At 36.4% G+C, this 27129-nt stretch overlaps 1 pseudogene; it reads right to left on the bottom strand.

Moving 5' to 3' along the window:
- Nucleotides 1-1182: 1182 nt before the first annotated feature.
- LOC138167578 (acyl-coenzyme A thioesterase 8 pseudogene) lies at nt 1183-26761 on the bottom strand (annotated as a pseudogene).
- Nucleotides 26762-27129: the final 368 nt, after the last annotated feature.

The following is a 27129-nucleotide window of genomic DNA, read 5'->3' as shown; positions in this document are numbered from 1 at the left end:
TAATCTGTACTGCTGAGGATGACTGAGATCAAAAGTTAAACTCATGAAAACTTAGTTGTCATCCTTGGATGAATGGGAGAAATGTTGCCTGGCAAAGAAACAGTGAGAATATCATGGAAAATGATGTTTCTGGCTTGGGTCAGGGTCCTTTCCTGCAATAGAAGGCATAGCTCAGGGAGCTTGTGCTAATCTGCCAGGCCACAAAGGTGTACTTTAGAGTCTAGGAGCCCCAAATTCATTTCTGATTTATTTCCACATGACTGACTAGCCTCACATGGATAACCTTTTAAAAGGGTGGCATATGGTAGGTAAGTATTAAGTGCTTATTGATTAAGTCTTGGGAGTTAGGGCACTGGGCTTGGAGTCAAGAAGTTCTAGATTCAAATTCTACCTCAAGTACTTACTAAATGTGAAACTCTGGCCAAATCACTGAACCTCTCTATACTTTGGTTTCCTCACCTACCTTGTGCCAGGAACTTTGCTTTATTCTGGGAAGATAAAGGCAAAAATGAAGGATTCCTTGCCCAAATGTAGCTTGTATTCCAATAGGGAAACCAACACGTACATTACAGGTATCTACAAAACACACACAGAGAAAATACGAGGTAATCATTTTTTTGTCCTAAGTAGAAAGCACTAGTATCTGGGGGAAGGAGGTGTCAGATAAAATCTCATGCAAAAGTTGACCCTTGAATTTTGTCTTAAAGTAATAAAGGATTATAATAAGTAGAGATGAGGAGGAAATGCATCTAGGCATGGAAGACAAGCAATTTAAAACACAGAGATGGAGAAGGTATGTTCCATGTGAGGAACAGCAAGAAGACCAATACAGTAGGCAATTAATAAAGACTTGATTGATCAGATATTACCCCTGTTTTACAGGTATGGGATCTTAGTCTCAGGTCACTCTTAAAAGTATGTATAAGACTTACATTTTAGCATGTCTTAATCCAGTAGATCATGTTTCCCAAGAAGACTGATTTTTTCTTTTGGCCTTAATCAAAAGCTGGGCCTGGATTAAAATTTTCTCTTTTTCCTGTTCATCACCTCCTCTTCTTTTTCTCCTCCTCTTTCATCTTCTCTTCTGCCTTCCATTCTCCCTCACTCCGTCCTCCCTCCCTCCCTTCTTTCCTTCCTTCCTTCTTCCCTCCTGCTGTCCCTTCCTTCTTCATAAAGTTATCATTTTTTTCCAAGTGGTACCTGTTTTTATTTTGTGCAAAGTGCTAGAGGGTTACAGCCCTCGCTCATAGTTCTTGGTAGAGCAAATACAGGAATGGATGCAAGGATTCTAGGGATACCTTCTTCCAACGGCTTACTCTCTGGCTTTGGCTGCTTCACTCGGATCACACCCTCCATGAGCACATGTTACAGCTAGGACCCCATCTTGTGCCACAGACGCCCTTGAACCTGCCTCAAGAGCCACCAGCCCAAGAGCTTTCACACTCATACAGCATCCAGTGGTCAGCTTGGAATGGGGCATGGAACCACATGGAATGGTCAAGGGAAACCATGAATCCAACCTGGTGGAGGTGATGGTGGGGAAGTATGGCAGTGCCCAGAAAGGCATAGTCAGATATGTAGGTGGCCACACAGCAATGCATCTTCATGTCTCCTTCCCAAATGTGGCCCTGAGCTCAAACCCAGAACATCTGCTTGGCCTTCTGTTGGCCCAGTCTGGGGAGATCCACTGGCTTGATTTCAATGGGCACTTCTTTGGCAGCAATTTGGTTCTATCCTATTTCACACTTCTTCTGTAGCTCAGGGTCCCTTAAGTATTTTTCAATGAACTCATCATGGGTAGGAAGCTCTTCTGGTTGGGGGATGGATGGCATTGAGAACTGGTGCTGTATAGGGCTGGGCTGATAAAGTTATCATTTTTATTTGCTCTTGAATTAAATAGAAATTAAGTGAAGGGTAGAGCTATTGACTGAATCTGGCTTTTGCATGGGAGGTATGGAAGCACAGTCCAAGGAGTTATTGATTTAGGCCCCTGAGGTATTAATAGTACCCTCAAGGTGCTAAGGAAATGATGAGGCATCACTTGCAGTACTCCCCCACACCCCACGAACAAGATCCATGAGACTGTTTTCAACTCAGTCCTATTGCTGGGAAGAAGAAAGCTCATTCCAGCTCTCAGGTTCCATCTGGGAATACCCAGCTCATTGAAATAATTCTGAGGCTTTGATAACTTCAAATTGTTTTGTTGAATTTGATTTCCTTGTCCTTTGTAACTGAACAGTTTTGACAAATTGCACATTAGGCTCTTTCTGCATACCTTCTGCATGGAGAGATTTCACTAATAATGTGTGCTGCAGGTTGTCCCAGGAAAAATCTTCTGAGATTAACACTGTAAGTGAAGATCTTGTAGGTGAGCTATTGTTTCAGCCCTGTTTTTTTATTTTTTGATTAATTTGTTTGGTTCCTTTTAGTTTACAGGATTCAATTCCACAATTCCTTGAGTTTCACATTTTGTTCCCCTCCCACACTTCCCCCCCATGGTGGCATACAGTCAAGTATAGGATCTGTAAATACTTTCACATTATACATTAGTCAGGTTATAAAGAGGGATTGTATCAGCTGGAATGAAAAATGGTAAAGATGACATAAAACCAAATAAGAGAAGGAAAAAGATCAGGTATTTTTCTTCCACCTGTATATAAACTCAGTTCTTTATAGTTCTTTCTCTGGATGCACATATTTCTCTCCGTCATGAGTCTTTTGGGATTGATTTATATCACTGCATTGCTGAGATTGCTCCAGTCTATCAAAGTTGGTCATCACACATAAGTTGTGTCTGTAATTGTGTACAAATTTCTCCTGGTTCTACTCTTCTCACTCAGCATCAGTTTGTATAAGCCTCTCCAGGTAAATATGAAGACCATCTGCTCCTCATTTCTTATAGCACAATAATATTCCATAACATGCATATACCACAACTTGTTAAGCCATTCCCCAATTGATGGGCACCCCCTTAATTTCCAATTCTTTGCCACCACAAAAAGAGCTGCTATAAACATTTTTGTACATATGGGTCTTTCTCCCACTTCTATGATCTCTTTGGTATATAACCCTAGGAGTGGTATTGCTGGATCAAAGGGTATGAAAGTATTTATAGCCCTTTGGACATAATTCCAGATTGCTCTCCAGAAAGGCTGGATCAGTTCACAACTCCACCAGCAATGCATTAGTGTTCCAATTTGCCCACATCTTCTCCAGCATTAATCATTTTCCTGTTTTGTCATCTTAGCCAATCTGACTGGTGAGATGTGATGCCTCAGAATTGTTTTGATTTGCATTTGTCTAATCAATAGTGAATTAGAGCATTTCTTCATGGGCTTATAGATATCTTTAATTTCTTTCTCTGAAAACTGCCTGTTCATATTCTTTGACCATTTATCAAAAGAATGACTTGTATTCTTATAAATTTGACTCAATTCTCTGTATATTTTAGAAATGAGTCCTTTGTCAGAGACATAGGTTGTAAAGATTCTTTCCCAATTTCCCACCTCCCTCTTAATCTTGGTTATATTGGCTTTGTTTGTACAGAAACCTTTCAATTTCATGTAGTCAAAATGATCCATTTTACATTTTATAATGTTCTCTAATTCTTGTTTAGTCAAAAAGTCTTTCCCTCTCCACAAGTCTGATAAGTAAACTATTCCTTGTTTTAGGAGACTGCTTACAGTATCAACCTTTATACCTAGATCATGCACCCATTTAAACTTGATTTTGGTATATGGTATTAGATAGTGGTCTATGCCCAGTTTCTGCCACACTATATTCCAGTTTTCCCAGCAGTTTTTGTAAAATAATGAGTTCTTATCCCAAAAACCAGGGTCTGGGGGTTTATCAAACAATAGATTACTATAGTCATTGACTTCTGAATCTTGTGTGCCTAATCTATTCCGTTGATCTACTCCTCTATTCCTCAGCCAGTACTAAGTAGTTTTGATGACTGCTGCTTTATAATGCAGACTGAAATCTGGTATAGCTAGTCCACCTTCCCTAGCATTTCTTTTCATTAATTCCCTTGATTTTCTGGACCGTTTATTCTTCCAAATGAATTTTGTTACTATTTTTCTAGCTCTATAAAGAAGTTTTTTGGTAAATTAATTGGTATGGCACTAAATATATAATTTAATTTCAGTAAAATTGTCATTTTTATTATATTAGCTCAACCCAGCCACGAACAATTGATATTTTTCCAATTAGTTAGATCTGACTTTATTTGTGTGAAAAGTGTTTTGTAGTAGTGCTCATATAGGTCCTGGGTTTGTTTTGGCAGGTAGATTCCCAAATATTTTATAATGTCTACAGTAACTTTAAATGGGATTTCTCTTTCTATCTCTTGCTGTTGAATTTCATTGGAAATATATAGGAATTCCAAGGATTTATGTGGGTTTATTTTATATCCTGCAACTTTACCAAATTTATTTATTGCCTCAAGTAGTTTTTTTACTTGATTCTCTAGGATTCTCTAAGTATATCATCCTATCATCTGCAAAGAGTGATAGCTTGGTCTATTTTTTGCCTAATTTGATTCCTTTGATTTCTTTTTCTTCTCTAATTGCTACTGCTAACATTTATAATATGAGATCAAATAAGAGGGGTGATAGTGGACACCCTTGTTTCACCCCTGATCTTATGGGAAATGCTTCTAGCTTCTCCCCATTATAGATAATAGTTGCTAATGGCTTTAAATAGATGCTAAATATTATTTTAAGGAAGGCTCCATTTATTCCTATACTTTCAAATGTTTTTAATAGGAATGGATGTTATATTTTGTCAAAAGCCTTTTCTGCAGCTATTGAGATGATCATGTGGTTTCTGCTAGTTTTATTGTTGATATGATCAATTATACTGATGGTTTTCCTAATATTAACCATCCTTGCATTCCTGGAATAAATCCTATCTACTCAAAGTCTATTATTCTTGAGATGAGTTGCTTTAGTCTTTTTGCTAGTATTTTATTTAGAATTTTTGCATCTATATTCACGAGGGAGATTGGTCTATAATTTTCTTTCTCTGTTTTATATCTTCCTGATTTAATGGTACCATATTTGTGTCATAAAAAGAATTTGGTAGGACTCCTTCACTAAATTTCCAAAATAGTGTGTAGAGTATTAGAATCAATTTTTTTAAAAATGTTTGATAGAATTCACTAATAAATCCGTCTGACCCTGGAGATTTTTTCCTAGGGAGTTGACTTATGGCTTGTTCAATTTCTTTTTCTGAGATGGGATTATTTAAGTAATTTACTTCCTCTTGAGTTAATCTGGGCAAGTTGTATGTTTATAAATATTCATCCATTTCCCTAAGATTGTTAAATTTATGTGCATACAATTGGGAAAAATAATTCCTAATTATTGTTTTGATTTCCTCTTCACTGGAGGTAGATTCACCTTTTTCATTTTTGATACTCACGATTTGGTTTTCTTCTTTCCTTTTTTTTTTTTTATCATATTGACTAAGGGTCTATCAATTTTGTTGTTTTTTCATAAAACCAGCTCTTGGTTTTATTTATTAATTCAATAATTTTCTTAATTTCAATTTTCTTAATCTCTCCTTTGGTTTTCAATATTTCTAATTTAGTATTTAATTGGGGATTTTGAATTTGTTCTTTTTCTAGGTTTTTCAATTGCATGCCCAATTCATTGAGCTCCCTTTTCTCTAATTTAATCATGTATGCACTCAAGGATATAAAACTTCCCCTAAGAACTTCCTTTAATATATCCCACAAATTTTGGTATGTTGTGTCATTATTATCATTCTCTTGAATGAAATTACTGTTTGTTTCTATAATTTCTTCTTTGACCCACTCATTCTTTAGGATTAAATTTTTTAATTTCCAATTAGTTTTTACTCTGTCTTTTCCTGGCCCTTTATTGCATATAATTTTTACTGCATCTTGATCTGAGAAGGATGCATTTAATATTTCTGCCTTACTGCATAGAATTGTGAGGTTTTTATGCCCTAGAACATGGTCAATTTTTGAGTATGTTCCATGAACCGCTGAGAAGAAAGTATATTCCTTTTTATCCCCATTCAGTTTTCTCCAGAGATCTATCATACCTATCCTCTCTAAAATCCTGTTCACCTCCTTAACTTCTTTCTTGTTTATTTTGAGGTTGGATTTATTAAGTTCAGAGAGGGGGAGATTAAGGTCTCCCACTAGTATAGTTTTGTTATCTATTTCTTCCTCTAATTCCTTTACTTTCTCTTCTAGGAATTTGGATGCTACACTACTTGGTGCATATATGTTAAGTAATGATATTGCTTCATTCTCGATGGTGCCTTTTAACAGGATATAGTTTCCTTCCTTATCTCTTTTAATTAGGTCAGTTTTTGCTTTTGCTTTATCTGAAATAAGGATTGCTACCCCTGCTTTTTTTACTTCAGCTGAGGCATGATATATTTTACTCCAGCCTTTTACCTTTACCCTGTTTGTATCCCTCTGTTTCAGATGTGTTTCTTGTAAACAGCATATTGTAGGATTATGATTTTTAATCCATTCTGCTATCCATGTCCATTTTATGGCAGAGTTCATTCCATTCACATTTACAGTTATGATTGTTATCTGTTTCTTTCCCTCCATCCTATTCCCCCCACTGTTAATGTTCACATTTACCCCCTTCTCCCTTTTCCCCCTTAATAGTTTTCCTTTTGACCACCACCTCCCTCAGTATTCCCTTATCATTCCCCCTCCCTTTTCCTCCTCTTTCCCCTTACTTCTTCCCTCCCTACAAACCACCTCCAATCCCCTTTTGTAGCCCTTTCCCCCTCCTACTGCCTGTAGGATATATTTATACTTAATGAAGTATGTTATTTCTTCTTCGCACCAAGAGTGACAGGAACAAATCTCACGCGAAGCTCCTCTCCCTCCCCTCTTTCCCTCTAAAATGATACTTTTTGCGTTTCTTTTCCATAGAGTCCTATGCTTAACCGGTTGTTATTCCCTCCTTGTACCAGAACTAATGAGGGAAAAGTTTATATGATTCCCATCTCCCTCCCTTCTTTTTCTCTGCTATATAGTTTTTATGCCTCTTTGTGTGGCATAATTTACCCTTTTTCACTTCATTCATTCCATTTCTTCCATTGCAGTTCCTTTGTAGCCCTTAATAAGATTTTTTTAAATCGTCATTTTGTGTATTTTATACTCATACCCTCTACTTGTCTAAAACCAGTTTGCTCTTATCAAATAGCAGGGTGTGTGTGTGTGTGTGTGTGTATTTTCCTTTTTTACCTTTCTAAGTTACTGTTGCATCTTGTAATTGGAGGTTGAATTTTCCATTGAGTTCTGGCTTTTTTATGAAGAAGTTCTGCAACTCTGTTATATAGTTGAATAATCATCTCTTTGCCTGGAAGAATATGCTCAGTCTTGCTGGTTATGTGCTCGTTGGTTGTAACCCAAGCTCTTTTGCCTTCTGGAAAATTGTATTCCACTGCCTCCGATCTTTCAGTGTAGAGGCTGCCAAATCCTGGGCAATCCTCACTGTGGACCCTCGATATTTGAATTTTTTCTTTCTGGCCTCTTGAAGTATTTTCTCTCTTATCTGGTAATTCTGGAGTTTGGCCACAACATTTCGAGGACTTTTCAGTTTGGGATCTCTTTCAGCAGGTGTCCGATGGATTCTCTCTATTTCTATTTTACCCTCAGGTTCTAGTATCTCAGGGAAGTTTTCCTTAAAAAGCTCTTGGAGAATATTGTGCAGGCTCATTTTTTCATCATGATTTTCTGGTAGGCCTATGATTCTCAGATTATGTCTCCTGGATCTGTTTTCCAGGTCAGTTATTTTTGCTTTGAGGTACTTTACCTTGTTTTCTAATTTTTCATTCTTGTTGTTTTGTTTGACTAATTCTTGGTTCCTCATAGAGTTATTTGTTTCCATTTGGTTGATTCTAGTTTTTAGCAAATCATTTTCCTTGGTTAATTTTTGGAGCTGCTTTTCCATATCATATACTTTTCTTTTTAGAAAGATGTTTTCCTCATTATAATGTGTTTCTAATTCTGCTATTTTGGTTTCGAGAGAATTATTCATTTTGTCTTCTATCTCTCTCAATTGGTTTTCAAAGTTCCTTTTGATCTCCTCTAGGAGAGCCTTCTGTGCTTGGGACCCATTCCCTGTTGATGTTTCAGCTGTGGGTGCGGAGTCCACATTGTCTCCCTCTGAGTTTGGCTCCTCCCTCTGAGGATAGTAGGACTCCAGAGCCTTTTTCTTTGTAGTCTGCTTTCTACCCATTTTGAGGCAGGGCCCTAGCCTTGCCCTTCCTCTAGGGATCCCAAGCCTTTACTGTATAGGGTTTTGCCCTGGGGCAAGAGTTACTGTGTTTTCAGGGTCAGAGGAGGTGTTCGGAGCAAGTGAGGTTCACTCTGTCATCCTGGTCTTTGGAAGTCCTGAAAGGGGCTTTTTTAAAAAAAATTTCTGGGCTATGAAGTGGTAGTCCCAGGAGTGTTTGCTGTCTAGGATAGGGGCCCCTGTATTTGTTCTTACCTTGCTCTTTCCAGTCCCAGCCCTTTGGTGATAGGCCTGGTAGTGGCCCTTGTGGTTGGTGGGAAGACTTGTCCTCCGAGTTGATCAGGTCCCTTCTGGGCCTGCCTCTGCATCTGCCAGCTGCACCTTCCAGGCCTGCCTCTCTCAGCCCTGTTTTTTTAAGCTAATTTTAAATTAATTCAAAAAAAAGTATACCCTTGTTAAATGAGTCTAATATACTTGTTGGACACAAAGTGGTTGCATCTTCAGATCGTGTGCTCCCCCTTCCCTCCCTTGATTTGTAGAGGTGTAACTTGTTGATATTAGATGATGTAACTCTCATGTCTTGTATGGAAAAGCAGAGAAGCATGAAGCCAGTGCCCTTATCCCTGCTTCTTTAGCTTCCCTAATGGGTTGAACTAATAACATTCAAAGACATTTATCTGCATGACAAGCACATCTTTGCTCCAAATCATGTGTGCGGTAGTTTGGAAATGATAACTTTTGAAATTGTTCTAAGTAATTCAACTTCTTGCTATGACACATTGCCTCCTGAATAAAAGATAAGGTCCTCACCCTGCTATTCAAGGTCCTCCAAAATTTGTATCTAATTCATTCTTTTAGACATACAGTATACTACTTACATATGCCATATTCCAGTCACACTGGACAATTTGCCATCTCCATCTCCCTTCTCCCATTTAGAGGTATCTTTATTGAAGTATTTATCACCTTCATAGAACTTAAAATAAAAATGAGCTCTCTTCCCTCAGACTTCTTGTAGAGTCTTACCTGGATATTTCTTTTGCACTTATTTCACTCTCACCTGAGAATTACTTGTGCATAGATCTCCTCTTCCCATTAGATTATAAGGTCTTTGCTAGAAGGCTCTGTGTTTCAGCTCTCATTGTATCTATACCATATATGACAACACAGTGCTTTATAATGCAGGTGTTTGTAAGAGCAAGCAAGGTGGGATTATTTTTTTTCCTTCTTGGTGGGATTCAGTTTCCCAGGTTCAGCCTAAATTGTAAACATCTGAAGGATTAATCTCCTTTGAACCCTAATAATTCACAGCTGTGCTTGCATCATGTAGGTTTCATGCCTACTGACTCTGAGTCAATCAGGGACCAAGTCTTTATTATATATTCTGGGAGGTTGGTGTTTTGCTTTGGGGGTTCACCCATGAGAAGGATCTTTTTATTTCCTGGTCAAGAGCCCTGACAGCTTAGATGTCTATGCTCCCTCAAACCAGTGTTGTATGTAAAGTGTATAACAATATGGCTATATTCAAACTGCTGGAACCTTGTCTTTTGGTCTTTGCGCTAATTTCTCTGCTTGTATTTTCTACACTCACTTCTTTCTCTGCTATTAAAATAGGATTGTTAACCCCTTTAAAGCTGTCTTTCCTTTGTAAAGTAGATCAAAAGAAGCTGTGCTAGCAGACCATGCTGAGTGTGGCAGAGTGCTTGCTGCTATAGTGTTTGAGGAAGAAGTTTTCTGAGCTTTATGCTATAACTAAAATAGTTAACAATTTGCAAAGGCTTAGCAAATGTTTAGAGGCTCCTAGAAATGTATGGGCTCTCGGAAGCTAGGTAGTCCACTCTTCCCATTTAATAGATGGGGAAAGTAGGGATCATGATTTTAAGTTACTGACTCAAGGACACACAGGCAGTACAGATCAGAGGCAAGGTTTCGATCCAGGTTCTCTGACTACAGAGTCAGCACCACTTTGCCTCACTCTTTGCTAAGTTGTACTGACACTAATGAGGGATAAAATAGAATAATGTAGTCTTATCACTGGGAAATCTTACTGGTTTTATAGCCCAATCCTACATTTGTACCAGTGCCCTCTACTATGTTCTGGAATAAACAGACTTATTGATACTGAGATACTGAGAATTATCTACTTTGCCCCAGTTTTAGGTAGTGATTTTTAAATTCTTGAGACTCATTCTTTTAGTAGAATGAAAATCTTTGAGGGCAGAGACTGTTTTAGTTTTGTCTTTGTATCCTCACAATAGCAGTTTTTCACTCACTGGATGATTATTAAATGTTTATTTAATTGAATAACAATACATGTCTTAGGCATTCCCTGGCCAGATGGGGCTCCCAATAATTGAATGGAATTGGATTTACTTTTTGAATTGAATAGATATTGAAACTAAAATTTGGGAAATTTTGATATGACTTTGTAGTAGCACAAAATTTCAGGGGCTGCTTTATGAGCTATGAGAGAGAGCCTTGAATCTGCAGTAATGGAATGAGTAGGTGGAGGAAGTGATGAGAAACTGAAATGACTCAAATTATTTTTGAGTTGCCTATGCTTTTGCCATCTGACCCTATTACTTTGTGAAGTATGGGACTGATTGGTGTTTGGGATGTTGATGATAATATCTGTAAACAGGCACATCAAGCCTTTCCAGAAACAAGCCCATCAGCTTTAGGGAGATTACTATGGCATCCCTTCCACTGTAAGTATTTTATAAATGCATTTTATTCATGCCACACTTTGTTTCTACATCATTTGTAGATACAACATCAATAGGAGCTCATTTTCATAATGCTTTCTTGATTGTAAAACATTTTACATACATGAACTTATTTGAGCCTTCCAATAACCCTGTGAGGTAGGTGTTATTTATCATTCCTATTTTACTGATAGTGAAACTGAGTCTAAAAGAGTTTAGTGACATTCCTAAGATCACACAAATAGGAAGTGTTATATGCAGAGTTTGAAATCAGGTCTTTTCATTTCAAATCTATCAATTCTATCTACTTTCTCTCTTCAGATAGCTTCCTCTGATCTCTCCCAACCCTAAACAGAGAAAGGTATTTAAATAAAATCATCAGACAGTGATGGAGTTTGACAATATATTCATCCACAGCATCATTGCAGACTTGAGATACTTATTTGTCTGAACCCACAGGGAACTCACTCCTCCCTATCCTCTATCTAGCCAAACAATTCAGACTGATTTTGGTACCTTGGCCTCTAGAGAGAGGGGGCTTCCTTTTCTGACACTCATTGCCTTGATAAATCCCTACCCTAGCTACTCTATGGTTGATTTTAATCAAAGTATATTATAATAAGCCTCATAAGTCTGAGGGTTAGTTAAAAAGGAGGGAACAACATTCTCTTTTCTAATATAAGAATGAATTAGAGAATGGAACAAATAATTTATTCTTAACTAATAAAAGTGTTATGTAAGAATGTGTGTGAATTAATGGAACCTTATAATAAAAACAGAATTCAGTGATATAACCACTGTTATAATCAACTGGGAGGTTAATATTTAAACTTCTCAGAATATGAAATGATTTTTAGGATTTCAGCTTAGGAATTTTAATTTTCACCTTGGATCTGTACTATTACTGCATTCTAAATGAGACTTTATCTGAACTCAATTCTCAGCCCCTTCTGTGGTCAATTTCTTTTATATCATCTGCTCCCACAACAAACCACTTCAGTGGATACTGCTGACACTGAATTCACGGACTCCTGGACTTTTTGAACTGACAGAATTGTTTTTAAGCCTGAACATATCCACTTAATAAGGAAAGGAAACTGAAAAGAGGCAAAGGCTGTCAGAGGACACAGTGCTAGCTCATTTAGTTGATTTCATACTCCCACAAAGGGATTGGAAACAGTGAGGTCACCATAATGGCAGCACGAAGAAGGATCTGTCCTTCCCCACTTCTCATGGGAATCATGTCATGCCACCTGGAAGGTAGCAGCTGAGAAGGCATCAGTCAGAACAGAAGCAAGAGGTAAATCTGTGGTCAATCCCTTTCAGTTATCTCCTGAGTAATGAGCTCTTTCCCCTCAGCAGCTAGTTAGGGGATAATTCATTATCTCAAATTTTCAGCTCTCCTTCCCTGAGTTATACATGATTGGAAGCCAGCCCCCAAACTGCTGTGGGGTTGACTGGGCATAAATAGGGCTCTGTATAACCTGAGCTACTGAAAAAAAAATGGATCAAAAACTTCAAGGTACCCTGGAGACCAACTTTCTATAGTCCAACTTTCTCATTTTATGGATGAGGAAACTGAGGCAAAGGGAGCTTTAGTGCCTTGGCTAATACTGTTCTCATAGCACCCTCTCCTATTCCTAAGCCAATGTACATTCTTAATTATCTGTTCTCCTAGGCCATTAGTGGTTTCAGTTACTTAGAATTTGTTTTTCTTTTAGTGATCCTTTCTTTTATAATGACAGTATTTTGCTTATGGCTTTTTGATCCTTATTTCGCTCTCCATTACTTCATATAAATCTTCACATATTTCTCTAGATTACTCATATTACCACTTCTCATTGCATGATAAAATTCTGTTATATTCATAAAGCAGAACTTGTTCAGACATTCCTAAATCAATGAATATCCCTTTGTTTCTAATTCTTTGAAAAGTGATACTTTGAATATTTTTCTATTTGCACCTTTATTTCTTTCCCTGATCTCCTTAGAAGCATATGCTCAGTAGTGAGTGTGTGTGTGTATATATGCACACATATGTATGTATACACACATATATACATGCATGTATTTTATATACACACATATACATATATATATCAAAGGGTATGATGAATTTAATCAATTCCTCTACAAAATTCTTTTTTTAGTGTGATTATATGAAGTTCTGTCCCAAGCATATTATTATACATGTCTTCCTTAAGGTCATATAACATAAAGAATCCTTGTTTTTTTTTTATCCCTTTTCCCAGTTTGAAGGCAGGGAAAGAAAACCTCTAAGTTGTGTCAATTCACATTTTTCTTATACTAATGGTTTGGAGCATGTTTTTATATATTCTCTAATAGTTTTATCGTTTGATTCTTGAAAAAAATTTCTCATAGCCTTTAGACTGTGAGCTCCTTGAAAGCATGAAGATATTTTTTTTCTTTTTTATGTCTGGGTCTTAGCATAGTGTTTTGCGCATAGTAGGCACTTAATAAATTTAATTGACTGCCTGCTTTTCTATTGGAGAATATAACTCTTGTTCTGGTATATTTATATCAATTCCTTATATATTTCATGTATCATATTTTTAACAATTCATTTGATGGATGAATTTTTTATTCAATAATTTATTTTATTATTTGATCTGTGTTGGTAATAAACAGGGAAAATATATTTTATGTAACTGAAATGGTTTATTTTGTCTTCTCTATCTGTGATCTGGCAAAGAATTTTTCCTCTAGCCAGAGTTCTGGAAGATTCCTTCTTCTGGTTTTTAAATGATGCAAACTTTTATATTCAGGTCACATTTCTATTTCAAGTTTATTAGCTTTGGCACATATTTTTTTTTTTTTAACAAAGCCTGTGATTTCATCAGTGTGGGCAGTTTCAAGCAAGGAAATTCTTCTATCAATGCAAATTGGCTCCTTCTTTGAAACTTATGGTGTTAGGTAGTTGCCAGGGAGCACTGAGAAAATAAGGAACATACCTAGGGTCACATAGCCTGTATGTGTTGAATACAAGACTTGAATCCAAATCTTCCTTACTCAGAGACTTTATCTGTTGTTGTTGTTGAGTCATTTTAGCCATGTCCAACTCTCCATGATCATTTTGGAGTTTTCTTAGCAAAGTGATGGAGTGGTTTGTTATTCTCTTCTCCAGCTCATTTTATGGATGAGGAAACTGAGGCAAATAGGATAAAATGACTTGCCCAGGGTCACACAGCTAGTCAGTGTCTAAGACTAGATTTGAGTTCAAGTCTTTTTTACCACATGGCTGGTACTCTATCCACTGTTCGTATCCATTTTTATCACACTGTTTCTCACAGAGCTTCTTAATACATTATTGTTGATTGATTATTGATATACATGATATTGCTCTGGTGCTAATTTTTGCCAAACTGCCTTCTAGATACCCTAGATATTCTTGTCACATAGAGTCCTTTTCCCAGTTATGTTCTTAGGATTATTAAATACTGTGCTAGTGTTTTTCATTTTGTTTTTGTTTTACTAGGTCTCTCTATCCCACTCAGTCTGGAAGTACAAAGGCCACTTAGTGGACAAATCCAATGCTTATTAGCACAGAAACTTAAATAAATAAGCAAATGTATTTAATTTACTTAAATTTGATTAAAAAAAAACAAACTTCCATTTCTTACCTAGGCCAGTTTGCCTCTTCTTAGGCAGCTTGGTGCTCCCCTTCCCCTTTCCAGGGCTCACTATGTTGATATCAGACTCACTGCAGAAACCAATTGGCTTAGTATGTTGCCCCTTAGAACTCCTGAACTCAAGTGACACACAAACCTCTGCCTCCCCTAGTGGCAAGGATTATAGGCATGTGTCATCAAGCTCAGGCTGTTTTTCAATATTTCTAGTTCTTACTCATCTAGTCTGTTTCTTTGACTTTTTTATTTCTTAACCAATATAATAAAAATTTGAAGGCTATCTGCTTTACTATATAGTTTAAAACCTGTTGTTTCTGTCTATGCTATGCTTCATTTTTATTTTTTCATATTTTCCCTTTAGGGTCTAGACTTTTTGTTCTTTTAAATGAGTTTTATAATTATATGGTTAGCTCTTTAAAGTACTTCCTGAGTAATCTGATATGTCACTAAACCTGTAGATCAATTTGTGTTGTAGCATCCTTTAAATTATATCAACATTACTTGATCATGATTACTGAATATTTCTCCATTTTCATCTTTCTTTATTTCTATAAAATATGCTTTGTAGTTATAATAGAATACAAATACATGTAGACCCAGGAGGAAATAGTTGTATAGTGTGTGTAAATTTCTACTCTCAGTGCTACTGGCTTATTTCCTCAAAAAGTTTCTCTGTGTGTTACAATATTAGTTTGGAAGCATGGATAGGTTCAGAGATTACTAAAATTCTAAATATTCTCTCTCTAATTGGCTTGCCCTCATGTGATCCTGGGCTGAAGAAAATCTCTCTCTTTTGGATTAGCTCCTCTTCTCTTGCCCTTGAACAGTTCATTCATTGTCTTGGACTGAAGTAATTATATGTAGCATATCTTAAAAAATAATTCCAAATAGCAAGGGGATATCAAGAAGCATCAATATATTGCATAGCAACCTACTGACCTTAAGTATGAACTGAAGTTAGGATGGGATTAAATGTTTCCTTTTCCACACTACATTCCATTGCTATCCTCAATCAGATGACCAACTGGGAAGAAGTGATAGGATAGGGAAAGGAGTGGGAGAGTATTTCAGGCTGCAATCTGCAGCAGTAGGAGAAGGACATAGTCTATATGGACTGGACTCTAGCAGTCTCATTAACCCTGATCTATTCTTTATTCCTATACAACTTTGTTAATCCATCCTATTGTTTAGCTCCTTACCTCCAAGCACCTGCTCTGCCATAAAATATTTCCCTTCTTCACTTCTCTTACTTGATCAGAAGAGGTCTAAAACTCTGGAAACTTGAGAAATTCTGAGTAATTCCTGAATGCTGGCATTCTCAACTCCTCTGAATCTCCATAATAACTCTGGAAGAGGGGTTACATATGCAACATAAATACATCCTGCCTCCCCACCATGGAGCACTAACAACTGAGAGAAACAAGACAGGCTTCAAATAAGAGGAGGTGGCATGTGATCTGAGCCTTGAAGAGAAATCAGGATTCCAAAGATCAGAGTGGCAAGGGTAGGAGTGGTAAGGAATAGCAAGTTTGACTGCATGTTATTTTGTTTGAGAAGGAGCAATGTGAGATCAATCTATAAAGAAATGTTAGAAGAACATTGGGAAGGATTTTAAACAGAGGAGTTTAGTCAACAATTGTTTATTAAATATCTGTTATGTACTAAGCACTATGGTAGGTGTAGACAAGAATTAAGCATTCCCTGCTCTCAATGAACTTAAAATCTAATTGGGAAGACAACATGTACATAGGTGCATGATAACTAGCTAGATGTGTGTGTGTGTGTGTGTGCATACACACATATTTTGTTGTTATTCAGGCATTATCAGTCCTGCTTTGGTGTTTTCTTGACAAAGGTATTATAGTGATTTGCCATTTCCTTTTCCACCTCATTTTATAGATGAGGAAATTGAAGCAAACAGGATTACATGACTTCCTCAGGGTCACATAATTAGTAAGTATCTAAGACCAGATTTTAACCCAGGGAGATGAATCTTCCTGACTCCAGGCCCAGTGCTCTATCTAATATGCCACCTAGCTGCCCTTATCTATATCCACGTGCACACATGTGTGCAGATACATGTAGTATATGTGCACATATACTACATGTATATATAAATGGTGTGAATATATACAATATGTAAATATCACGCATATATTATACAAATTTATTTTGGGAAGAGGGAATAGCAGTAGGAAGGATAAGAGAAAACTTCATGAAGAAGGCAACATGAGCTTGATGTTGAAGGAAATTAGGGATTCAAAAAGATGGAAGTCAGGAAAAGGTACCTTCCAGGCATGGGGGCAGTCCTAGAGGTAGAAGATGGCATATTCTGTGTGAACAATTGTAAGAAGCCCACTTTGACTGGACCCTATAGCATATAGTGGGGAGTAATGTGTAGTAAGGATGGAAATGTAGGTTGTGAAAAGATTGTGAAAGGCCTTTAAAATTAAACAGATCCCATTTTCTTTCCAAGTAACAGGGAACCAGTGGAATTTTATCAGGAAGGTCTGGAAGTCTGTAATATCATTAAATGACCATCTCCTTGCCTGGAAGATTATGCTCAGTTTCTCTGGGTATGTGATCCTTGGTTGTAAACTGAGCTCTTTTGCCTTGCAAAAAATCATATTCCAGTTCCTCCGATCTTTCAATGTAGAAGCTGCCAGATCCTGTGTGATCCTCACTGTGGTTCCATGATATTTGAATTGTTTCTTTCTGGCTGCTTGTAGTATTTTCTCCTTTACCTGATAGTTCTGAAATTTGGCTACCACATTTTGTGGACTTTTCAATTTGGGATCTCTTTCAGGAGGTGTCCGGTGGATTCTCTTGATTTCTATCTTACCCTCTGGTTTTAGTACCTCAAGGCAGTTTTCCTCGATGAGCTCTTGGAGGCTCATTTTTTCATCATGATTTTCTGGTAGGCCTATGATTCTCAGATTCTCTCTCCTGGATCTGTTTTCCAGGTCAGTTATTTTTCCATTGAGATATTTTATGTCTTTTTCTAATTTTTCATTCTTGATGTTTTGTTTTATTGATTCTTGGTGCCTTATAGAGTCATTAGTGTCAATTTGGTTGATTCTAATTTTTAGCAAATTATTTTCCTCGATTAGGAAACAGCTCCTTTTCTATTTCACACATTTTTCTTTTTAAGGAGCTGTTTTTTTCATTGTAATATTTTTCTAATTTCACAATTTTGATTTTTAAAGAATTATTTATTTTATCTTCTACTTCTCTAATTTGGTTTTCAAAGTTCTTTTTGAGCTCATCTAAGAAAGCTTTCTGTGCCTGAGACCAGTTCATATTCCCTGTTCAAGCTTCAGCTGTGGGTGTGGAGTCAATACTGTTTCCTTCTGAATTTGGTTCCTCCTCATAATTATATGATTCTAGAGTCTTTATCTTAGCAGTCTGTTTTTTTACCCATTTTGAAGCAGGGCCCTAGCTATGCCCTTCCTCTGGGTTTCCCAAGCCTTTACTGTTTAAAATTTTGCTTTGGGGCAGTAATTACTCTGTTTTTTTTTGGGGTGGGGGGGAAGTGCTTTGAGCAGCCAGGATTCACTCTGCCATCCTGGTCCCAGGAAGTTTATTTAGGGGCTTTTTAAATTTCCAGGCTGTGGGTTGGTAGTCCCAGGAGTAGCTGCTGCCATTGCCATGGGCCTAGCATTTGTCTCTTACCCAGCTCTGTCAGAATGCAGCCCTGCAGGGATAGGCCTGGCAATGGCCCTTGTGGTTGGTGGATCAATTTGCTGCCATGTTGACCAGGCCTTGTCCCAGCCTCTGCACGCTGCATCATCCTGGCCAAACCAGTAGAACTTTGAGAAGGGAACTTACACAGTTACTTCTGTGCTTTAGAAATATTAGTTTTGCAGCTGTGTAGGAGATGATTTTAATGCTTGTATTCACAGACAACAAACTTAAGATTTTCTTCTCAGAACTACTTTTTACTCTTAAAATTAAGGGTGCCCCCAAACTTTTGTTTTATGTGGGCTATATCTGTTGATATTTAGCTTATTTGAAATTAAAACCAATAAAAATTTAAATATTCATTTATTCATTTAAAATAAAAATAAACCCATCACCTGTTAATATAAACAACATTTTAATGAAAAATAGTTGTACTTTCTAAAACAAAAGAATGGAGGAAAGAAGGATATTGTTTCCATATTTTTGCAAATGTCTTCTATGAAGTTATATATTAAAGAGATGGTAAGGGAAGTACAAAAGCTAACCGAAGAAGACAATTCATTAAAAATTAGAATTTTGTTAGTGGAAGCTAATGACTATACGAGACATCAAGAATCAGTCAAGAGAAATAAAAAGAATGAAAGAAATAGTAGAAGAAAATATAAAATACCTCATTGGAAAAACAACTGACCTGAAAAATATATCCAGGAGAGATAATATAATAATTCTTGAGCTACCTGAAAGCCATGATAAAAAAAGAGCCTGGACAGCATCTTTTAAGAAATTATCAAGGAAAACTGTCTTGAGGTCCTAAAATCAGAGGGTAAAATAGTTATCAAAAGATTCCACTGATCACCTCCTGCAAGAGATCCCAAAAGGAAAATGGCAAGGAATGTTGTAGTCAAATTCTAGAAGTATCAGGTCAAGGAGAAAATACACAAGAAGTCAGAGAGAAACAATTTAAATATTGTGGAACCACAGTCAGAGGTCCTGATACAGAGGACCTTGCAGCTTCAACATAAGATCTGAGGGCTTGGAATTATTGTAATACTACATAACACAAAGGAGCTTGAATTAAAACCAAGGATCAACTACCCAACAAAATTGAACATAATCTTTCGGGGGAGGAGATGGACATTCAATTGAATAGGGGACTTCCAAACCTTCCTGATGAAAAAACCAGATCTCAACAGAAAATTTGATCTTTAAATACAAGACTCAAGAGAGGCATAAAAACATAAACAGGAAAGAAAAACAAAACAAAACAACATGTTATTCAACAAGGACAAGCTGTTTACATCCTTGCATAGGAAGATGATATTGTAACTCTTGAGAACTTTATCTTCATTAAGGCATTTAGAAGGGGTATACATAGACAGATGGTATGAGTATAAGTTGATTTTGATGTGATTTTAAAAATTCTAGTTAAGAGGTGAAAAGGGATTATCCTGGGAGATAAAGAAAGGAGTAGTCAGAAAAGTGTAAATTACTCACATGAAGAAGACCAAAGACCTAGTAGAGGGAAAAAGGGAGGGAGATGAGCATTGTTTGAACCTTATTCTCATTGGATTTGACTCAAAGAGGAAAGAAAATACCCAGATATAGAAATATAACTTACCCTCTAAGAAGTATGTGGGAAAAGAGGAAAGAAAAGAGAGAGGATGGATAGAGGGGAAGGGAGAAATAGTAAGGGAAAAGGTAAAGAAAAGGAAGGGGGTGGTAGAAGGGAGGTCAGATTGAAGGAGGTGGTGGTCAAAAGCAAAACACTAGTGAGGAGAGAAAGGGAGAAAGGAGAGAGAAAAGCATAAATAGGGAGGAAATAGGATGGAGGCAAAGACACAGACAGTAATCATAACTGAATGTGAATGGGATGAACTCCCCCATAAAATGAAAGTGGATAGCAGAATGGATTAAAAACTCTAATCCTACAATATGTTGTTTATAAGAAACACATTTGAAGCAGAGGGACACATAGATTTAAGGTAAAAAGCTGGAGTTAAAAATAAAGCAGGGGTAGCAATCCTGATCTCAGACAAAGCAAAAGGAAAATTAGATCTAATTAAAAGAAATCAGGAAGGAAACTACATCCTACTAAAACATACCATAGACAATTAAGTAATATCATTACTAAACATATATGCATCTAGATTCTTAGAGGAGAAATTAAAGGAGTTACAGAAAGAAATAAACAGCAAAACTCTACTAGTGAGGCACCTTAATCTTCCCCTCTCAGAACTAGATAAATATAACCAGAAAATAACAAGAAAAATGTTAAGAAAGTGAATAAAATTTGAGAAAACTTAGAAATGGTAGACCTCTGGAGAAAATGAATGGTGATAGAAAGGAATATACCTTTTTCTCAGTGGTATATGGTACCTACACAAAAAAATTGACCATGTATTATGGCATAAAAATGTCACAATTCAATGCACGAATATTAAATGCTTCCTTTTTGGATCATGATGCAATAAAAATGACATGTAATAAAGGGCCATGGAAAGATAGACTAAAATTAATTGGAAACTAAATATTCTAATTATAAAGAATGAGTAGGTCAAAAAACAAATCATAGAAACAATAAATAACTTCATCCAAGAGAATGACAATAATGAGACAACATAAAAAAAATTATGGAATTTAGTGAAAGCAGTTCTTTGGGGATATTTTATATCTCTAAAATTCTTACATAAACAAAATAGAGAAAGAGGTGATCAATGAATTGGGCATGCAACTAAAAAAGCTAGAAAAAGAACAAATTAGAAATCCCCAATTAAACACCAAATGAGAAATTCTTAAAACCAAAGGAGAGACTAATAAAATTGAAATTAAGAAAATTATTGAACTAATAAATAAAAGTAAGATCTGGTTTTGTGGAAAAAAACAATAAAATAGATAAACCTTTGATTAATTTGATTTAAAAAAACAGAAAACAAAATTACCAGTATCAAAAATGAAAGAGGTGAATTCATCACAAATGAAGAGGAAATTAAAACAATAAATTTGATGGATGAGTATTTACAAAAATATAAATTTCCAGATTAAAAGAAGAGGAAATAAAAGTACTTAAATTACTCCATTTCAGAAAAAGAAATTGAACAAGCCATCAATGAACTCTCTAAGAAAAAATCTCCAGGGTCAGTCAGATTTACAAGTGAATTCTATCAAACATTTAAAGAACTATCACTTCTAGTACTATATAAATTATTTGGGAAAATAGGTGAAGGAGTTCTACAAAATACTTTTTATGATGCAAATATGGTGCTGATACCTGAACTGGAAAGAGCTAAAACAGAGAAAGAAAATTATAGACCACTTTTCCTAATGAATATAGATGTAAAAATTTTAAATAACATATAAGCAAAGAGATTAGAGAAATTTATCATGAGGATAATATACTATGACCAGGTAGGATTTATACCAGGACTACAGGGCTGGTTCAATATTAGGAAAACTATCAGCACAGTTGACCATATCAACAACAAAGCTAACAGAAACTATATGATTACCTCAGCAGATGCAGAAAAAAACCTTTTGACAAAACACGAGACCCATTCCTATTAAAACATGAGAGGGGGGCAGCCAGGTAGCACAGTGAGTAAGAGCACTGGCTCCAGTGTGGGGTTGACCTGGGGATTGAATCTGGGCTCAGACACTTAGCACCCACCCAGAAATAACTGGCCGTGTAACCTTGAGCAAGTTACTTAACCCCCATTGCTTAAAAAAAAAATAAACCAAAAACAACATGAGAGAGTATAGGAATAAATGAAACCTTACTTAAAATGATAAGTAACATCTATCTAAAACCACCTGCAAGCATTATATGTAATGTGGATAAGCTTAGAAGCCTTTCCAATAAGATTTGGGGTGAAACAAAATGAAGAAATTAGAGTAGGCAAAGAAGAAACAAAAACAGATGATGTGACGCTATACTTAGAGAATGCTAGAGAATTAAATAAAAAACTACTTGAAATAATAAACAAACTTATCAATTCACACATATAATCAATATCATATTGCCTGCCTTCTCAAGTGGTGGGAATTAGAGATAGAATTTATAACTCAAAATTTTAAAAAAATGAATGTTAAAAATATTTTAAATGTATTTGATAGATATTTAACATGATGAATAAAATGTATTTAACAAAACAAAACTAAGTGAAAAAAGTAAGTCTGTCCTTATACAAATATGTAGTTGGAAAATAGAGGAGCATTTTAATAGGCAAATAATAAATGTATTTTTATTACATTATCAAATTATAAAAAAATAATTTTGACCTAAATGATTTCTCTCCAAAGCAGTCTCTGAGTCCCTCAGAATTCTGCAGACCACATGGTGAGAACCTCTTGATTAGGGAGAGAGGAGAAATTGGAAGCATGAAATCCAATAAGGAGACAATTGCAATATTCAAGGAGAGGGATGATGAAGGCTTGAACTAAGTGTTAGGGGTGAGAAGGAGACAAATACAGAAGATATTATGGAGATTAAATCAATAAGAATTGGCAACCAATTGACTATGTAGGATGGAGAGTGAAATATTGGAGGATGATTCCAAGGTCCTGAATGACGCTGGTGCTCTCAATAAACAGATAATGAGCTCCATTTTTATTTCAGGTAGTTTGTTCTTGATACTTTGTATGAACAAGAGTGGGAGGTGGAGGAAATCTGAGAATGCAGGGTGATTCTATTGAACTTCTACTGACTCAGCCAGTTAAATAAACCAGGATTCTTTAGTTCTTTAAGTCCTAGGACACAATGTGTCCTGGTCTTCAGGTTATAAATGGATGCAAAAGAGAGTTGACTGAAAATTGGGTTAAGCCCACACTGAAATCCAGAGTCCACCAATGTTTGTCTAATTGCTTTAATTAGGTGTCTGTGAGAATCTGTTTTTGTGGGCATATAGCCATGATGGCATCTCTATTTCACTAAGGCAAATTGGCTGAAGAGAATATGCATTAAGACTGGTTATTTTCTGTCAGGTAGATAGTAAAATAACAAGAATTGTTTGGCTGAGTTCCCTTTACTCTTTGAAAAGCCAGAATTCAGCCCAACTTGCTTATGTGATTAGAATCAGCTGTTGGGTCATGCCTCTCTGCTGTGAGCAGGTGTTTGAATAGTTTAAGGAAGCCTGTGATGAAAATGAAGAATGCCACAAAGAGCAGGGAGAGCAGGGTAGCCTTGGTAAACAGAATTCTTCCACTAAAGCAGTGTTGGCCATGTAAATGTCCTTGAATGATAAAGAAACCTTCCTGCTAGCAGGTATTTAGTAAATGTTTGATAAATGCTACATGTGGTGATGACTACTTCAAATAGGGGTTGGAAAATACTTTTTTGGCCCACTAACTTTTCTTAAATTTCATTTTGTATTTATTGATATCTTTTGTTTTCACATCATATTCTTTTTCTGAACATATTTTCTTTTCCCGCCCCAGTATGCCAGCCTTTAGTTAAGAAGGAAAGGGAAAAATGCAGTTCAGCAAAACTACACAACACATACCCTGTATCTGAGTCCATATACAATAATCTTCTCCCCATAGTCCCCAATTTCTGCAATGAAGGAAGGTGGGTACATTTTCTTTCCCTTTTTCAGTGATCCATTCTTCCTCCTTTTCTTCCTCCTCCTCTCCTCCTCCACCACCACCACTTCCTTCTCCTCCTCCTCTTCCTTCTTCTCATATGGGCACACAATCTTTAAAATATGAGCCAATTTAACAATTAAAATCAACTTGAGAGATAAATTACACATTTTAGTTTAAGCATACAACAAAAAATAGTCTATAAATTCTAATGGAGATACTTAGAGCTGTCATAGGCAGGACCCTGAAAATTAATAAGAGATTGGAAACTTTTAGATTTTTTTTTGGTGAGAACAGGTTGAAATCATGTAGCCATTATGATGCACCTTACAAACATTTTTACATTTGGTCCTAATTTTAAAATCCTATGGGGTCAATATTTTAAGTGTTATCCTTATTTTATAAATGAGTAAATTGAGTCTTAGTTGATAACCCATGTCTCCCTTCTGGGGGAGGGAGAAAGCAGGTTATAGTGATGACTTGAGTTTGAATCCCAGCTCTAACTCTTATCTATTGTGTGACATTGGGCAAGTCAATCAACCTTTTTGAGATTCAGTTTTCTCATTTGTAAAATGGAAATAATAATATTTGAAATATTTACCTGCCAGGGTTGTAATGAAATTGATTTGAAAACTTTAAATGTCTACTAAGTTATGAATTATTATTTTCTTAGCATGATAGCTGCAATAGGAATCCTTATATTGGACCCCCATGGCGAGGTTCCCCCCCACCCCAGCCAGAATATGATGTTTTAAATTTGACTCAATTAAAATAATAAAAAGAAGCAAATAATATATAATGAATTTGTAAATACCATGGAACTGCAGAATTTATGGCTGAAATGTCCAGATGAAGACTAATTTGACATGTGGGTCAATATAATATTTAAAAAAAGTCTTGGGGGGGGCAGCTAGGTGGCACAGTGAATAGACTACTGGCCCTGGTGTCAGGAGGACTTGAGTTCAAATCTGACCTAAGACACTTAACACTTACTAGCTGTGTGACCTTGGGCAAGTCACTTAACCCCAATTGCCCTGTCTTACCCCCTCCAAAAAAAAGCCAAAAAAAGTCTTGGGTGATTCAGTGAGTTGGGAAATTTTATTTATTTGCTCCCTATATTAATGTGTGATTGCTGGATTTTGCACATTTTTAATTCTAGCACAGCCATCTCATAGACAAACATGGCTAAGAAGTAGTACTGTTTCCATACTATGAAAGTGAAGTTCAATTACCTGAGTTTGATAAAGCATCACTAAAATTCTTATTGCTTTTCCACATTTCACATGAATAAGGTAAAGGTCATCTGCTAGAATAAGGAGGGAAATGAAATTTGAATTTGAAGAACGATGGCCTTAGTTATTTAGCTTTTCCATCTCCAAAAATCTCCTCTGCTTAGGACTGTGAAACACTTCCATGCTATTGAAGATGATCATAGCATGCGAATTTGAGAGAGATCTGTTGGGCAGGTGCAACACAGGTAATTAAACAATGGAAGCAAGAACTTGTTTGGCTCACAGTGCAAAGGGTTGTAAGATGGAGCCAGTGTTATAATTAAATAGAACAAAGCCCTCAACTTGCTTAGGGCTCAAACTGATTTCATCACACCTCACCTCTTAATGTTATAGCTCTAAGAAAAGGTAAACAATTCTCCCCCTGAGAATTTTTAGAATAAAACTTATTCGTTTGAGCTGTGGCCATGCCCTTCACTGCTTTCAGGTTTACCCTCAGGGGCTTGGATTTCTGTGGGAATATGACCCAAAAGCATAGCAAATGACCATCCTCAATGACACTTGCACTAAAGCAGTCCCCAGAGACATATTTGACCTCATATTTGCGGTTCTTTGGGCAGCAGCACTAATGAAACTAGTACGATGGAGAGTGTTTTTGCCTTGTTCCTTCAGTGCCTCAAGGATCCATGATTTTGTCAGGCATGCCTTTAATTCTTAGTTGTGTGTAGACTGTGAACCCTCTATATCTTACCTCTAAGACATTTGGCTTTTGTGCATTTCCATACTTAGAGAATTTGTGATTTTACCAATGTGGCTCAAATTGCAAACCTTGCTTTGGTCAAAAAAGTAATCATCCTTCTACTAACCTAGTTACACACCTAGAATCATACGTCTCCTATGTTTACTATTGCTTTACAAACATGTACACAAAGACTAGTGTGTGTACTTGGTCTGGTCCAGAGCAGTTCAGTCAGTGGTCTTCTGATATATGTTTAGCAACTGATTCTTCAGGGGGAAAACGTACCCATGACTCTTTTTAAAGTTTAATCTACATCTTGTATATTTTCCCATCATTTGCTTAGGTCTAAAAATCAATGAGCATTAAATATCTCTTTCAATTCAACAAACATTCAAGTGTCTACTATGTGCAAAATCCTCTGTAATGATTTGAAGATATATAAATGTAAATGAAATTATTCCTGCCATCAAGGGCCTGTAATCTACTGTACATATGGCAGCATGTACAGGAATAAGTAAGTGAAAAGTAACTACAAAATAATACCCCCCTTTCTAATCTTTAATATTTTCCTGTTCAACATACCCTTTCCTGATGCCTCCAAGCAAATCCAGATTTCCCCCATGTTAGAAATCCCCACTTGATGTTATCTTGGCCTTAGGTAATAATCCTCTATCCACTTTCTTAATTAAACTCCACTTCCTCTCCTCTTCTTCACTCCTGAGCTCTTTGTATCTGGCTTCTTCCTCATAGCTCGGCTGAAATTTCTTTCCCTAAAGCTACCAGTGATCTTTCTGTTGCCATACCTGAGGGATTTTTCTCAGTCCTTATCCTTGATGACTCCTCTCTAGCATTTGATACAGTGCACTATGCTCCTTTTCCAAGTACAGTCTTCTTTCTGTTTTTTAATAGCAGTCATCTCTTTTGGTTCTCCTCTTACCTGTCTGGTCATTCCTCACTTCCCATTGTTGGATCATCATTCATGTTCCATTGTCTAAACATGGATGTACCTCAGAGATGCTATCCTTGGGTTACTTTTATTTCTTTGCATATTCTCACTTGGAAATCTCTTCACCTATTATTGGTTCAATTTTTATCTATACAAAAGATACTCCAAAGGGAAGAAGATGATAGATCAATCATTTAAGTGACTATTACATGTCAAGCACTATGCTAAGCAGTAAGAATGCAAATAATTGTAAAATCTAGCCCTAGTCTCTTTTCTGAACTCTTCTCATATCACCACTTCCTAGTGGACACTGAAAACTGGATGTTTAGGAGTCATCTAAAATTCAATATGTCCAAAAGAGAATCTTTTCC

This window comes from Petaurus breviceps, unplaced genomic scaffold, assembly GCF_028583685.1.
Source record: "Petaurus breviceps papuanus isolate PSGF00001 unplaced genomic scaffold, PetGlider_PUasm1.0 229, whole genome shotgun sequence".
Taxonomy (NCBI): Eukaryota; Metazoa; Chordata; class Mammalia; order Diprotodontia; family Petauridae; genus Petaurus; species Petaurus breviceps.
This window is presented reverse-complemented; position numbering and strand designations above follow the sequence as displayed.